Source organism: Phyllostomus discolor, chromosome 9 (assembly GCF_004126475.2).
Source record: "Phyllostomus discolor isolate MPI-MPIP mPhyDis1 chromosome 9, mPhyDis1.pri.v3, whole genome shotgun sequence".
Lineage (NCBI taxonomy): Eukaryota > Metazoa > Chordata > Mammalia > Chiroptera > Phyllostomidae > Phyllostomus > Phyllostomus discolor.
This window is the reverse complement of record NC_040911.2, coordinates 73843744-73855489: the sequence shown is the minus strand read 5'-3', so window position 1 is coordinate 73855489 and position 11746 is coordinate 73843744. Positions and strand designations below refer to the sequence as shown.

Sequence of the window (11746 nt, the reverse complement as noted above, 5' to 3'; positions counted from 1 at the left end):
CATTTATTAATGAATGAACCAAATTAGAAAACTTTAGTTAGTGGGGCAAGTGCAAGCTAGTCTTTCAGGGAGGCAGGACCCTTGGCGCTCTTTCATTTCACCGCGTTAAACTGACCCAGAGTCACCGCCCATTCTACAAGACCCCAGAAGGCTCAGGCAGTGCGCATGCCCTGCATCCTTGTCCAAAGCCGCCTTCGGGAACACCGCGCGCTTGGCCCCGCCCCCTGCTAGCACTTGGGAGCGCGCGCGCGAGACCCCGCGGAGCGTGCTCTACGTGCGAGTGCCCGCCAAGCTTGCCGGGCGCTGGATTCCCGAGTGCCCGGACCCGGGCCTCAGGAGTGGGCACCGGTCGGAGCGGCCAGCGGGGCGCAGCGCATGCGGCGGCGGTACCCGAGGGGAACAAGACAGCAGGCGGTGAGTCAGGCGGCAGAAAGCGAGCGGGCGGGTGCCTCCGCGCGTGCGCAGCTCCAGACTGCCCGGCCAGGGGCGCGCTCCCGGCTGCGGGTCGGAGGGGCAGAGCGCGGTTGGATCGGGACTGGCTGCCGCGGCCGTTGTTGGGACCCGGGATGCAGGGATGCCTGGAAACGTTGCCCGGGCTTTAGAGGTTTTGGCCGCGCAGGCGTGCTTCCCTTGAGGTTTCGGGCGGGACGGTGCCGGACTCGCGCGGGCCCCAGCCCCAGGGATTGGGCCAGCTGCAGCCCAGGTACCTAGGGGAGGAAAGGCGCGAACCCTAGGGGCTCTAGCTGGCCTGACGGGCGCCCGCGGAGTGCGCGACCCCCGGAGATGGCGGAGGTCCAGCGAGGAGGCGCGGCCGGGAACCTTGGCGCCGAGCAGGTGGCGGGGGCAGGGCCCCTCTCCGGGAGAGGAAATGTGAGCAAACTTCCCTCAAGTAACTTTATTGAGGGAGCTCCAGGGACCGACACCCAGCCCTGGTCGTCACAGGACCCGCGCAAATGATGGTGGGATACTGGGGGCTCAGTGTCCTAGTCCTGGAGCTGTTCTACCAGGTTCTTGGCGGCATTAAAAAACGCGCATTCGCTGTTAAAAGAGAGATACGAGTTTGGTGTTTTAGTTAGAAGGATGTTCGTCTTCTTGGGAAGAAAAGACTTAAACTGCCCGGTCTTTTTATCTCAAAGAAAGTATTGTTAGGGCGTCCTGGGGATTCCTATTTATGAAGCAACCTATTGTCCTGTGTGTGCTTGGCAAAAGCCAGCTAATTCTATTATTAGCCTTAAAAAGACAAAGGGAGATAATTGTGCTTTCTTTTCTTTTTAAAAATACTCTCAGCCATTTCGCCAAATCCTGAAATACATGAGTTCCCGGTATTGCCTGCACAAGAGAATCGCTGGGGAGTTTTAAAACTATGCTCAAGTCACACCCCAGTTCAATTAAAACTCAGTATATATTTTATTTTAAAGACCCGTAGGTGACTCCTGAATATTGCAGAGTTTGGAAACCACAGGTTTATTGTAAGAAAGTCAAAATTTTAGTTTTACAAAAGTACCGTTTAGTTTGTAGTCGGTGAGATGCGCTCTACAGCTTCATTTTCCATAGACAGAACTCACAAAGGGGGGTTTGTTTCCAACTGGGGACGGAGGGAAGCGTTTGTTTTAAACTTTAGCTTAACTACAACATGACTACAGCGTCCAGAACATTGTTCTAACTGGTGTTTTGAATTTCTGTTGGGATTGCTAAACCCACTTTCTCTAGCCCTTTACACAGCCAAAGGATTTCGTCGTCTTTTAACCTTCTCTCTCTCTCTCTCCCCCCTCTTCCCTTCTCTCTCCTCCCACTCTCCTCTTTTAACCATCCCAGCGTCTGAGAGGACTCTCCTCGCCCAAAAAGCGCTGACTCTAAAGGGTTATTGCGGGTTCCCCTAGCAACCAGTTCTCCAGGGAAAGTGGGCGGGTCCGTATCATAGGGTTTCTGAATAGGACTACCTTTTCTGAAGATTTTTGAATTACCGTTTTCAGTTCTTGGGCTGAGCACCGGTAAGGGTGAGCTCATATAGTTCCAGTTTTTCTTGCTAAGTAATTACAAAGTTATTTAAAATGCTCTTGTATGAGGTGATACTGCTGGTGGTTATATTGTTCTTTCCTGAATATTCGTTTCCCCCCCAGTCTTTGCTCTGAAAACTTGTTTAACAAAGTTCCAAAATGAAGTGGAAACAATTGGAAAAAAAAGTTTTTCTCTGTGGTACACAAACCTAACAATTGTTTCATCATTTCTCTAAAGTCCTAAAACCTTAAAAAAGGTATAATCCTACAGCCATGTAAAAAACATTTGATAATTTCTGACCAAAAAGAAATATCAGTATCAGTTTTTAAGTTATTTGTTCCTAGAAAGTACTTTGCCATGATTCTTTACAAAATGTTAAAGCACTTGTAATTTTACACTTTAAAGTAACAAAGGAAAGGCACAGTTTTGTCTACAAAAAGGTCCACTCTTTCCCAAGCATACACATCCAAACAAAGATACTTTCTAAAAATTTTAATTCTTTTATGCTCAAAGCAGATATTTGGTAGTCATTGAATTCCAGTTTGCCTTGCTAGGAATTGTTAAAACTGTTCTGAACAGAATAGTGTAGAAGTATGTCACTTGTCTCAGGCTTTTTGTTTTTTGAAACATTTCTAACTACTGTGAATTCAATCAGTGAATTCCAAAATGCTTTTATAGTCCAGTGATTTGGAACATGTATTGGGTATTCAAGAGGTTTTTCTCTCCCTAATATTTCTTGTTTTATGTGTTAGTTAAATTTCAGTTAATTGGAGTATCAAACAAGTTCTGTAAAGTAAAGTTTCCTATTTCACTCTGAGAATATAATTATGGAGATAATATAATTATTTGATGGACCTTGTAGTTCAACAGTCTGCCGTGTTGCTAAAATAGTAATCTCTCACCTAATCTTTTCTGTTTTCATTGTTTAAAACTCGAGGCCTTCTAAGCAGCTATAGTTAAGAATTTCTACTGTTTCTATGATTTTTAAACATTTAAAAATAAAAAACTATTATCCTTGTTGTAGACATTTTTCAGAATTACAAAAAAAAAGATTAAAAAATAAAACTCCAGAAATAAACAACTGCTCAAGGGATGAAGTTCTTCCATTTGTCCCTTTTTATTTGTCTGCACATATTTTTAAAATAAAATTGGCATTTTAATTTCATCTGTAGTTTTAAATATTGCCCTTTCACTTCAGATATCACAAATTTCCTATACTCTTAAATCTTCCTTGGAAATACAAATTTTGAATGCTAAATATGCCAAGTTTAACTTGTTTTCTATTGCACATATTTCCATTTTTAGTACTTGGGCATGTAGTATTAAACACTAATTGCAAATCCTAGCTTGGCTACTTCCAATCTAAATGACCTTAATTACCTATTTTTCCCCCCTGCATTTCTTCATGATTGTGTAGAACAAGGAGGGTAGTAACAGTTGCTGCAATGGAGGGTAGAGTTTTGTAGAGATGGAATGGACCAAATAAAGGAGGGTCCTCAACAGTCTGGCAAAGGAAGTAGGCTCAGAGAGTTAAGGACATGCAGGCAGGGCTGGGATAAATGCCCTCATGTAAAAGTCTCAGTATGTCTGACCTGTTTGGGTTAGATTAAAAGAGAATTCCTGAGGCAGAGGTGAAGTTTTTTATGACTCTTGAGACAGGTTGCCAATTTGCTTATGCCTAGACAAACTGATTCCCTTAAGCACAGAATGGTCTTCCTATGATTCAGCATTCCAGTGTTAAATCTTACCTGACTTTCTGTAAAAATGTGGTCTTAATTTATATTTTTTGGTAGCTAGTGAATTTAGTAATTAGCTTTTTATTTTACCTTGTAAGAAGTTTTTGTAGGTACTTTGCCCATTTTACTCTTGCTGATTTTTAGTAATGATTTTAAATACCTGTTTTACATAAAGAGTATTGTGCCTTTAGCCTATTTGTGGGATTCCGCCCCCACCACCCTGTCATAATTTGTCTTTTTGATATTTTTTAAACAACTAAATATTTTCATTTTTATATAGACAGCTCTATATCTTGATTTATATCATTATGATTTTTCCTTTTGAGCATTTATATTTGGAAAGTCCAGAGATGAAGAAAATGAAACAAAATTTTGGAAATATATTAGGTTTTTACCTTTAAATCTGTATTAGTGTATAGATATGTATTGTCTTACACCACTTTCTCCTCCCCAACTAGCCAATTCTACCAGCACACTTTGTTAAATATTGGGCTGACCAAAAAGTTCATTTGATTTTGTCTGTAAGGTGGCTCTAGTAGTGCGTGGTTGTCTTTAACATCATTCCGAACAGTGTTGTTAGGTTGTATTGTGACAGCTGTCATATCAGCATGCATTTAAAAAACTTATCAAAATTGGTGTATTTTTATATAGCCATTTTAACATTGAAGATGGAAGAAAATATGCAACATTTTCATCATATTATGCTTTATTATTTCAAGAAATGTAAAAACCCAACTGAAATGCAGAACAAGATTTGTGCAGTGTATGAAGAAGGTGCTGTGTCTGATGGAATATGTCAAAAGTGGTTTTCAGAGTTTTGTTGGGTAGACCAATTGAAGTTGATAGGGATCAAACCAAGGCATTACTTGAGAATAATCAATGTTATACCATGTGGGAGATAGCCAACATACTAAAAATATCCAAATCAATTAAATGATTAGTGAAAATGAAAACGTGTCTTATTTTTTATGCAAAAAACCATACAGATTTTCTTGACCAAACCAATATAATAGTCTATCCTTCCCTCACTGGTTAAATAGTCTTCCCTTTATTATATTTTAAGATCTTAACTAGTTTTGGGTCTAATTCTCTTTTAGGCCTTACTCATTTAATCTTGATTAATGCCAGATCTTTTTAATGTAGATTTAGAATACATAGAAATACCTCGTAGAGCAAGCCACACTTTTAAAAAAAAATCATAATTAAATGCATTTGTCCTTAGACATAGATTAAGGCTTACTGTAAAATAAGTGGTCCTCTACTTTCTCTGTCTCCCCTCTCATTGCAACACCTTTAGTGTCCTTCCCTGGTGGCAGCCTTTTGACTGTTTACTCTGTTCTGAGTTTTTCACTGGGGCCATTTGTAAGGTCATTTTGAGGCTGGTCAGAGAGTGGTCTTCCAGCACCCTGTGCTGTGGAAGGTGTCTAGCTGCCACTGTACCAGGAGACATCTGTCCGGAATGTTAGCAGCCTCTTTGTATAGTCACTTTTGGGGAAGGTTCCCAAGCTCTCACTGTTCAAAGACTTACCTGTTTTATATATTCTTTTAAGAATCAGTCTTCAGTCTTGCTGGGCTCTGGGGCTGAGAGCCAAGGCTCTACAGTGAGGAGGTGGGAAGGGCATCTAGTGATGTAGGGCTTCTCAAACAGCTTTTACGAACCTTTTATTAGCCCGCCACTCTTTCACCAACAGTTTTTGAGTGATGTGGAGTGCTCCTTAGCTTTCATTACTGACAGTATAGTATTTCACTCTTTCAGGTCTGCTGAGTTGCTGCTTGTCCTGCCGCTTTCCACTTCCATGATTGTGTTGCAGTTTACACTTCAGTTATTTAAGTCCTTGGGTCTATATTTTCTAGAAGGATCTCTGTAGTGCTGTTTTAGTGGAGTTTAGAGAGAGAGGATGTACTTGAATATTTTGTGAAACCTGCCATCTTTATGTGGAAGACCCTGCCATTGAATCCTAACAACTAACAAATAACCAATTATGTGTTGCATTTTTATTCTTTGGCAAGAACTGTCATCTATAATGTAGATGTCAGTGTTTCTCTTCAGGGGCATAAAACATTATTCAGAACTATCCTCCTGTCATAGATATATATAACTCTTTTTTTTAATTTAAGTTCTAATATTTCTTATTAGAGTTCCTAGGAATTTATATTGTTGTTGTGACAAGTTCTTCATATTGGCTCTTGCTGGTATAAGAGGGTTGTTGGTTTTTGTATGTATATATTTTTTATAACTGGCTCTTATTATTAAGAGCTTTGCAGTTTATTCTCTTGGGTTCCTAGTTATGTAATCAATTGCAGATAATGACACTTATGTCTACTTATTTCTGATAATTATACTTTTTATTTTGGGTTTATGGCATACTGCACTGCTGTTAGTATTTTGGAACATAATCAAATAGTAATGGTGGTAATGTACAAAATTCTGTTCTTTTTTTACTAGGAAAAACAGTGGTACAATATTGACTTTTATTTTTATCCTATGTCCTCATGAAGACAAAGGAAGCCTATCCTTTTATTTCCAATTTACTTAGAGGTATTTTTAATTTTTTAAGGGTCAGGAATTGAATATTAGCAAATTATTGTTAATATCTGAATTTTATCACTGGTATTTCCTAACAAACTGCTAATGTGAGTCCCAAATATTAACTGGAGTAAATCCTTTCCTTTGGGTAATTTATAAAAACAAATTCAATTCTCAAGAAAATTAAGGTGACACATTCAATACATAATCATGTCTTCTGGGATGGAGTTGGTATAGTTACTGGGATTTTTCAAAAGAAAATATTTCAAATTGGTAAATCTGTTGCCTGTGGAAATGGTGTCCTTTCATGGGGTCATAAGAAAAGGATTTTGGGAGACCTATACATGGAATGTTGAGGTCTTGCAGTAAGATATATTGGGATGGAAATAGAAGGATGCCCCCATTTTCCAATTCCCTTCTTCATCTGTCCCAATATAGGAAAATTCAATCTTGTCTTCCAGCCCAGTACAAAGTCCAGAAATTCTGTGCCATTGGTTCAGTCCATACGAAAGCTTAAGCTAGTTCAGCCTTTGTTTTTGTCTGACTAGCTTAGCTTCTGTTCCCGGCTGTGCTATGGCTGGTATTGTGCCCAGACGCTTAGTTGTAGTCCATGCATTTGCAGTGGATTGTGTAGCTTTGTTTAGCCGGTTTATATTATCTTGGGTTAATAAAGGACTGGGCTCTTTTTCAAACTAACCAATCAACTTGCCGATCTTTTTCAGGCTTGCATTGGATCCTCCCGCTGACCAATCCATTTCCTAGATCTTAGGGGATCCTCTGTCCCTTATTTAATTGACCCTCTTTCCAGACTAGACACTCCATCCTTGTGGTCACCATCTTAGTTTCTACTGCACTTGCCTCATAGTAGGAGGACCTGTCCCTGTGCCATCTTGACTTCTATTAGGCATGCGCTCAGCAGAGGAATTTTTTTTTTCTTTATTGTTTATTTTTTCATAGGCTGGGTAAGTGTATTGGTTATACCCTGGGGATTGAAAAGTAGTCCTTCCTCCCTACATGGGGGGCTGAGGGATATTAATCTCCTTGGCGGGGTAATACTGTGATCTGCTTGGATGCCTGTGAATGCTACAACTTAATAGCAAAGCAGGCTTATGCCACCTAGTTGATTATACGTAGGTTGAGGCCCATCTGAGATTTACCAACAAACCCTTTTCTTAAATATTGTTACATACATCTAGACATAGGTTCAAGGTCATTACTAGCTGAACATTTGTACATGACCAACACCTGGTTTGTAAGGGCATGTGATATTTGATAATAAATTGTATCTGAGAGATACTGGTGAACTCTTTTAAGTTAATGTTGGTGTAGTTTTGTTTCTACAAACTTAAAAGCCAGTGTTGGTATTTTTTGTTTTTTGTTTGTTTGTTTGTTTGCATTTACCACTGAAAATGGCTGGAAAATATATCGAGTCGATAATACAAGAAATGTTGAAGAACTTCAGTGAATGTTACTCAAGTCCGATGATGAGAATGATAGATTTGATTGTGAAAATGAAAGTGATTTAGAAGATGAAGATTATGTGAGAAAGTTCATTGAGAAGATTCAGGTACTGAGCAAGGTATTTCTAGTGAGAAAGTGAAGATGAATTAGACATGAATGAAGAGTATTTTGGGAGAAAGGATAAAGGATCCAAATGGAGGAAAAATCCAGTAAGATGACAAATTTAGAAAACAGCCGCAGAATATTTTGTGTCAACTTCGGTTAGTTCAGTCAAATACAGAAAAATGCCAAGACAGAACTTGAAAGTTGGAGCTGCTTTATCACAAATGATATTTTAGATCTAATGTTATTATATACAAATAAATACCATAACAAAAATTTTTATATCATATTTACATTGATTCTATCTTAAGCCATTTTTCACAAGAAAGAGATGCTAAATGAAGACAAAAATGAACTGAAAGCATTTTTAGGCCTCATATTTAATCTAGCTGGTTTACATTGGCTGAATTGGCAGGATTTATGGACTACAGATGGTAGCGGGATTGAACTTTTTAGATTGATGATATCTTTGTCGAGATTTAGATTTATTCATAATTGTATCACTTTTGATGACAAACTTACCTGCTTTGAATACCTGAAAGTGGACAAACTAGCTGCTGTGAGAGACATTTTCTTATCATTTGTAGAAAATTGTAAAGTATGTTACTCTATGGGAAAGAATGTAACAATAGACGAAATATTACCTGGATTTAGAGGCAAATCTGGGTTTAGACAATGTATTCCGTCCAAGCTCAGTAACTATGATATAAAAATTTTTTTTATGGTCAATTCAAAAGTATTTTACACAGGAAATCTTGAAATATGCCGGTAAGCAGCCTGAAGGTCCTTACTTGATTAGTAATAAACCTGCAGATGTAATCAAGAGACTTGCAGAACCCATTTACTCATCAGGATGTAATATTACAGCAGATAACTGGTTCACTGATATAAACCTTATCTCCGACTTAAAAAAGAAGTGTCTTTTGTGTGTAGGTACTGGTTCATAAGAACAAACTGCAGCTAGGCAGTTTGTCTGTGTCCCTGAATCTGTGTCTCCTTAAAACAGCTCCGAAAAATCCAACTTATTTGCTTTTGGTGCAGATTGCACACTCATATGTCATATGTCCAAACAGGGAAAAAAACATAATTTTAGTTTCAGGTATGCATTTTGATGATGGAATAAATTTAGATTTGCAAAAAGCCTGACATAATGAAATATTACAACCAAATGAAGTCAGTAGTTGACACTGTGTACCAAATGATAGATATGCATAATGGGGCCAGGAGCACCAGAAGATGGCCTGTGGTTACATTCTACACAATTTTGAATATTGCAGAAATAAATGTTCAAACTATTCACATATGCTGAACAGCAATGTGAAAATAAGGCACAGAATATTTTTTAGAAATCTTACAATGCAGTTAGTGTTGGAACAAATAAAAAGGCATAAGCCTCCACAGGTGTGCATAAGCCTTTACAACTGAAACTTCATCAGTTTCAAATAGAAATTGAAGGAAATTCTACCAGTGACATAGATAGAGCTCCCTTGACAAGCAGAAAAAGAAAAATATGTGTTAGGTGCTGCTATGCATCCAAAACAAGTCACTTATTAAAATATTTTTGTACCACCCTGGCTGGTGTAGCTCAGTGGATTGAGCGTGGGCTGGGAACCAAAGTGTCCCAGGTTCGATTCCCAGCCAGGGTACATTCCTGGGTTGCAGGCCATAACCCCCAGCAACCACTAACTGATGTTTCTCTCTCTCTCTCTCTCTCTCCCCCCCCCTCTCCCTCACCCTCCGTCCCCCCTCCCTCCCTCCCTTCCCTCTCTAAAAATAAATAAATAAAATCTTTAAAAAAATATTTTTGCAAGTATTGTGGAAAGTATTTATGCCTTGAGCACAGTGATATTGTTTGCAATGACTTACAAATGTTTTGCAAAGCCAGCTATTGAAGAGTCTGATTAATTAATGTTAAATACATTTTTTGGTCGTGTTTTGTAGAAATATCCTTGTTTCCATTATTTGAAAAAGCTTATTCTTTATGTTTTTATATTTCCTTGTTTAATAATTTATAGATTGCAACTGAAAATAAATAAAAATCATGTATTATATAAATATGAATGCAAATTTGAAGTGTTTTAATTTTTTTTCACATTTCAGCACATAATAGTAATGAATGTATCGGATACACACAGTCTTCTATGCTGTAATTTTTTTGACTGCAACCTCTGCAGAGTTAATAATGTCTGATTCTCTTTGCTCCCTTGCTTTATTATCTAGCTAGTTACCTATGCAGACAAATCCAACCATCGGTTCCCTATCTGAACCTTTAGCAGCATTGAATATAATGGTTCATTCTCTCCTTTTTTGACAAGCTTACCTCATTTGCTTTTGAGGACACCACACTTGCCTGCCTTTCCTCCTATACCACTGGCCCACTGGTTTCTCCTCAGCTTTTTAAAAATTGTGTGGGTTTTCTTTTCTCACTAAACTATTATTTGGGAATGTTTCAAGGCTCGGTTCTTGTAGGACACGTCACAGTTGTAAGACTTTCATAAAATGTATGTAGCTGCTAAAGACTCCCAAATGTGTATTTCTAGTTGGAGTATCTCTCTTAAACTTCTGTTCCACATACTTAATGACTTTTTGACTTCTTCGCTTTAGTATGTAGAAGTTACATCAAGTTTTACAGTAGTTCCTTTTTTTTTTTAAAGATTTTATTTGTTTATTTTTAGAGGGGAAGGGAGGGAGATAGACAGAGGGAGAGAGAGAAACATCAATGTGCGGTTGCCGGGGGTTATGGCCTGCAACCCAGGCATGTACCCTGGCTGGGAATCGAACCTGGGACACTTTGGTTCCCAGTCCGCGCTCAATCCACTGAGCTACGCCAGCCAGGGCAATTTTTACAGTAGTTCTGATCATCCTCTGCAAACCTGCTTTCCCTGCAGCCTGCTCTATCTTGGCTCAGTTTATTTTCAGTTTATTCAGCCAAAGACCTTGGAATCATTGTCATTCTTCTTTTCCTCTCCCATTCTATAATATATCCAGGCTGTCAGCAAATCCTGTTACTGTACTTTCAAAATGTATCCAAAATCTTGTCTTCAAATAAATTCAGGAGTTCAACCCCTTTTCCCACCCAAGTCTCTAAGACCTCTTGACTGGATTACTGCAGTGGCCTCTTCTTTCTCCTTTTATGACTTCCCTTTAATTCCTTATCAGCATAACCACCACAGTGATTAAAAACAAATACAAGACACGTTACCCTTAAAATCCTCCAGTGACTTTCCATGTCACTCAGAGTAAAACTCAAAAGATTTCTCATAAAGATTATAAAGATTCACAAAGCCCAATACAATCTGGTTACCACTAACTCAGACCACTTTCCCATTTCTGTGCCTTTCATATTCTCCTTTCCAGTCATCCTTACCTCCTGGTTCATCTTGGAACAGGTGGGCACATCACCACCTTTTGGTCTTTGTGCTTGGTTTCCCTTCTGCCTGTAATACAAAGTGTGTGTGTAAAAACGTCCAGCCATTGTTAATACAATGAGAATGGTTTATGCAACATCATGTAACCTGGCAGCCAAGAAGAGTTGATTGGACTGCTCATGTGTGGACCGTGATGACTTCTCTGTACTAGTCAGTGGAGTGGTGGATTCCATTGAGTGAGTACGTGTACTGTGTGGCTGTTGTGTTCAAAATGACTGAGCGAGTAGAGCAACGAATCTGCATCCAATTTTGCATTAAGCTTTAACATTCCTCTGCAAAAACTGTTCTGATGATTCAGAAGGCCACAGCTATGGGCATCTAGTGATTAGCAGCTTCATCACGATAATGCACCCATTCATGCATCATGTCTCATGCAGGTTTTTTGGCGAAATATCAGATCACTCAGGTGTCTCAGCCCCTGCTACGGGTTGGATTTGACACCCTGTGACTTCTGGCTTTTCCCAAAACTAAAATCACCTTTAAAAGGGAAGAGA

At 39.1% G+C, this 11746-nt stretch overlaps 1 protein-coding gene across 2 annotated transcripts in view; it reads left to right on the top strand.

The window, feature by feature from the left end:
* Positions 1-217: 217 nt before the first annotated feature.
* BTBD3 (BTB domain containing 3) overlaps positions 218-11746 on the top strand; it is a 37257-nt gene continuing 25728 nt past the window's right edge. The window contains exon 1 of one of the 2 annotated variants that reach the window (XM_028523775.2): positions 218-414. The gene's annotated coding sequence lies outside the window, so the exon portion shown is untranslated. Of the gene's footprint in view, positions 415-480; positions 704-11746 lie in introns of those variants that run through there. The other variant, XM_028523776.2, reaches the window with a different exon arrangement.